General features: G+C 39.3%; 1 long non-coding RNA gene across 1 annotated transcript; it reads right to left on the bottom strand.

The window, feature by feature from the left end:
• Positions 1-1,265: 1,265 nt before the first annotated feature.
• LOC112488347 (uncharacterized) lies at positions 1,266-5,137 on the bottom strand. The gene is made up of 4 exons (XR_003052321.1): positions 4,557-5,137; positions 3,527-3,569; positions 2,698-2,869; positions 1,266-2,104 (listed from the first exon to the last, which is right to left on the bottom strand). It is a non-coding gene; the product is annotated as an uncharacterized LOC112488347 (long non-coding RNA).
• Positions 5,138-5,350: the final 213 nt, after the last annotated feature.

Here is a 5,350-nt window from a genome sequence, read left to right as displayed (position 1 = left end):
CTGCACGTACTTAAAGTCACTGCTTTGCATTTAGCACTGAATCTCTGCCAATTTTGTACTTTAAAATTATTCACATTTACTAAATGTATATATTTTTTTGCATTAATTATTCTGAAAATGAAAAGTACTACTGTAGTTCCAGTGAAAATATAAAACTGGTTACTTTTGCTGCTTTAAAGATGAGCAACCTATTTAAGTTGATTAGTTATTTATTAAGTGAATTTAATTTATTATTGGTACTAATTCTGGAGAGAAGTGTTGCTTAGCATTTCAAATGGCTGGCTGCAGATTTTTTTTACTCTAGGCCTGGTAATATTTATTTATACATCTGTAAAAAACCACTGTATGAGCTGCTGTCACCAGAATTCTGCATACAATTATTAAAAACTATTCATTAAATGAGCTGCAATGCTGCCATCTAGTGACTTTTGCTTTCATATACAGACGTTTATCCCCAAAACGATTTTCAGGGCACACATCATTTGGTGAAACCCAGATATTGTGTTATTGGGTTTTCATTATCGGAGGAAAATCCAATAACAATTCTTACAGGTATTACACAATCATGCTAATATTATATAATTATGCTATAGCTAGGGATGTCCGATCAATATTATCGTACATCCCTAACTTGAACCTATGATTTGATTTCACCACTGTTTTTATTTCAGCCCAATTTGAATAATGGAATTATTAAATGGAAAAATCTCAAGAAACTCATGCAAAAGTACAACTCAAATCTTATACATAAAAAAATTAAATACATTTTAAATTGTATTAACCTTTTTTCCAGTCTTTACTTTGAACTTGATGGTGGCTTGTAAAACATGTCAAGAGTTTCTCTCCAAACTTCAGTGAAGTCTTATCTGAGCCAGCTTATCAGTCACACTGCACTCACAGTGACGAAGTCACGCTGCATGAAATGGTATTTGAAAACTCCCACAGTAACTCATAATGTGTATCAACTGTGTATTAGAGCAAAGAGAAGGGACGGTGGAATTATTTAGTAAATAGTTTGTCATTTTATTCATGCATTAAAACGCGATAAAACCTGAATAACAATTTTATTGAATGAGATTTAGGAGTATATTTTGTTTGATTTCAAAACTGTCATCATGTTTAAAGCCACTATAAGTTACTTTTGGATAAGAACATTGAGAAATGATTTGTGAAATAAGAGCACAAAACTATTCTTGGACAGACGAAACATCGAGTGAAAGATGATGACCCGCGCCTCTTTACTGAAATGGTGGATAGACGGCTGTTTAGAGAGCGTTCGAAAATGGAAAAGGACTTGGGTTAAATGTCGAACAATCACATGTGGCTCTAACCCCATTGACAGTTTTAATTTCCTCTGTAAACGTCCTGCGTCCATTCTCACCGTGTGAAAAATGTGTCCTTCAGCGAAGGGCAGAGGGGAACCTGCTGTAAGTGCTTCATGGTCTGCATCCTTAAACCATTTGCGGAGACCGTGACTGATCACTGGTTTCTTTTGGATGCAGGCCAGGCTTTTTGGAGCATTAATTAAAGCAAATGACATTTACATTACAAGGGCAAGGAGAATGATGAAACCGTCGAGGGCTCTCACATGTTTCCAGTCGTAAATCTTAACGTGCAGAAGTGACACAAACGCAGATATGGTAAACAAAAATAGCCCAAGAATGTACAAACACACAGATCAGAGGTCTGGTGACTCCCCAACACAAACATGTCTTTCACCTGGAACATTAAAGACATGTTAGCAGGACAACATCTGTCCTGGATTGTCAGACTGGACATGTAAATGAATGGCACATTTTGTCCTTGATCTCTAATTCTCACATAATAAGGAAGTGTTATCAAGAGAAAGGGGATTCCACAATGACATTTTTTAAAAGTACTTCTCACATACCAAATCAGAAAAACAGCACGGTGACTCACACGTCAGTGGGGTTTTTAATTGACATTCCAATCAGACACATCCCCTCCCCTTTGTGTTAAGTGGTAGTTAGTAAGTCAAATACAAGTCAAATACAATGACGTCCCATTTGGTTGAATGGCTGCACGTTGTATGTGGAGATAAAGCAGCTCCAGTGTTGGCTGAAACCTCTTATCACCTCTCGTACTGTTGTTAAAAAAAAGCCATGATTAAGTCAAGACATTGAGCAGAGATTATCTCGAGGGGCTGTGCGTGAGAATGCAAATGTATTTTCTTCCGCTGGTTTCTCAGCGAAGTCTCTCCGACTTCATCTGATAAAACAGCAGGAGGAGCAGCTCAGGGTAATTCATGGTGAGTGATTGGGTTCGTCGGTCACCTCCGCCCTGCTTAGGTAATCTGAGAGCAGCTGTTATTATATATATATATATATGCCTAAAGATCGGCCTTGTGTGACACTGAGTAGTAAAACTGCTGATAATCAAAACCGTTTACTTTTGGGAACACAAGATAAAGTTACTACTACCTTAATAATCTATTACCTTAAGATCCTAAACAGTGAGAGTTCCGTTCCTACGATGCAACGTAACTTGATTCAGAACTCATACACCGTACATACTGTCCGCTGAGCTAAGTCTGTAGAGCATGAGACATGAGACTCTTAATCTCAAAGTCCTTGGTTCGATTCCCAGAGGAACCACATGCTTGACAATGTTAATTCCACTCAGTAAGTCGCTGAGTGTGTGTGCTAAATACATAAATGTAAAGTACCTGACACTCACATAAGACGTCAGAAGAGTCTGTGAACTGTGATTAAACCAGCCTCCACGTCTGTGTGTTACAACTGTACACAAGCAACCAGCCGTGAGCGGCAGAGAGGGATCGTAGAGACATTTGAGCGTTGGTTTCCTCTGGGACATCGGTGCTCTATGTTTCATGTGTCGTAACATTTTCCTGGAAGTCAGGAGAGATGTTTACTTTATACGGCTATCATCTTTGACATAAAAAAAAGTAGTGATTAGGATAAATATTATTCATGCAGCGTGGTCATAGGGGTTTGTTCATGGAGGGGTTAGTGTAGAAATGTCAGTGAGATTAAACCTGCATGAGCCCTGCTGCTGCTGCTGCTGCTGCTTCCCCTCCTGCTGCTGCTGCTGCTGCCACTGCTACTGCTGCTGCTGCTGCCACTGCTACTGCTGCTGCTGCTACTGCTGCTGCTGCCGCTGCTGCTGCTGCTGCCACTGCTACTGCTGCTGCTGCTGCTGCTGACGGACGGCAACATGATTTAATATGTTCCTCCTCACACCTGCTTCTCCAAAGGTCTTAAGACATGCAGATTGAGCTGAGGTTAATTGCCGACTAGTAAAGAGAGTTGCACTGTTTTGTTTTTTTTCAGCTAGGATTGGCTCCTGTTCCACACGGAAACATCAAGGAGATATGGATTGTAGCTAATGTTCATTGGTGGAGATTAATGTGTGTACGATATCTTTGCTCTATAATTTCTGGAAAGGGCAATAGGATGCTCAATATCAACCACAGGAAACCAATAATCATTTCAGTCCAACACACGACTCCCATTGTGGAAGTAACGATGACGAGTGTCGTCCTTACCGTGTGATGCAGTGTTATTGGAAGGTCTCATTTCGTGCTGCACCTGCAGGAAGGATATGATGTAATAAGCTGCAGCCTCATGAGCGTGAAACACATCAAGATCTTAGAGATGGTGTAATGGAATTATCAGTGTGAAAATCCCATAATCTCTACATTTAATGCTGCGAGAGGTACAGTCACTCATTTGTGTAATTTTCACAGAGAAGTTCTTAGAAAATGACTTAAGACAGGAGGATGAAGGCAGCTGAGAAATACTGAAAGTTAGCTCAAGGTCAACGGCAGAACTTGGGGTATCAAATAATTTATTTTGTGTACTCGTCTAGCTGAGGTTATAATAAATATGCATGAATTCTAATGCAGCGTCACATTGGTGGCAGAGCTCTGTGGGTAATAAGATGACATCATAATCACAGTGAGGACCATGATGAAGAAAACTGTTTTATTTTTGTGTCTTATTAATCGAAGCCTCGTTCAAGCCTGAAGTCTGCTGTCACATTAGACGATATATCAGTAGAAAAACTATTCTAGAAATGACATTAAACTCTGCATAATTAACAAAGCCAACGGGACAGAGAGTGATCACAGCTGTGACATCATTTGAATAAAGTACTGGGCCGATACTGTCTAATGGATATCTGTGTGTCACATAGGTATAACAAGTCAACAATAGGAATAAGTGTAAAGCAACCAAAAGAACATTAAACACAATACTTTTAATGTGTAAAAGTATCTAAGAATTAGCGAGGACAGAGCTAACAACCACAAAAGGCATAGCTACAAGTCTGTGATGAAATTTTACTTCTACTTCTACTTCGGTTTGAGTCAGTATGACAACAGGGTGTAAAGCACTGACAGCTGATCTAAAGAAAAAAAAAGGCAAAAATTACTGATCAATTTGCCATGAGAAAACTTAAATATGTTTTATTAAAAAGAAGTGTACAATAAAAACGTAACCTTAATGTTACGTTTTATTACAGCAAGAAACAGGTGAGTCCATTTTAATTGTCCAAACTTAAATGCAGGCACTTACAGGACATGTCCATCAGCTGCACAGACACAGACCACATGGACTCTCCATGACCTGAGGGAGGGAGGTATTCATACCCAGGTGACAACAGTGAGACTAATGAACAGGTAATGACAGGACACAGGTGAGTGGGATGACACTGATTACACAGCAGACAGGCAGACAGGCCACACACTTAAGTTAAGAAGACAGGTCAAACTTAGTTAAAGGTCAGCCAAATATATAACTGAGATAGTCAAAGGTTAGCCGGGGGAGAGCTAAAAGCTAATCTGAACTAAAGCTTAAATATTTGCAGTCATTCAGGAAACCACAGTCTTGTTTTCAAATCTATATTTCTGTAATGTTTCTTTCCTTTCACCACATTAGACATCCATAATTCAAACATCTGTTTTATGCTCAGTTTGACCATGAATCTTTGAAAACAGCTCGTCCTCACCGTAGAGGACCAGGTCCCTCCTGTACAATCTCCTGCTGCAGCAGGCTTTATATGCTGATGATATGTGATTAGATTCAGTCACATTGGGATTAAAATAATGTACAGCAATAATCTTACATCACAGCCATTATATCTGGATTTAAAAGGATTTACAGACCATCAGTTCTACAGGAAGCCTCTGCTGATATTTCCCTGCTGGGACACACAGTATAACATGGTGTTCTTCTGTCTGCCATCTATGATTAACACAGATGTGCATGTCAACGCTTTTTATTTTGATCACGCTGATGGAAATGTAGACAAACAGACAAAGTGATGTTGAAGGCATCAAAGCTACGGCTGCTGATGGAATGTTTGTACA

The sequence above is a fragment of the Cynoglossus semilaevis genome, chromosome 16 (assembly GCF_000523025.1).
Source record: "Cynoglossus semilaevis isolate Cse_v1.0 chromosome 16, Cse_v1.0, whole genome shotgun sequence".
NCBI classification, from domain to species: domain Eukaryota; kingdom Metazoa; phylum Chordata; class Actinopteri; order Pleuronectiformes; family Cynoglossidae; genus Cynoglossus; species Cynoglossus semilaevis.
The sequence above is the reverse complement of the archived record's forward strand: the minus strand, read 5'-3'. Positions and strand labels throughout refer to the sequence as shown.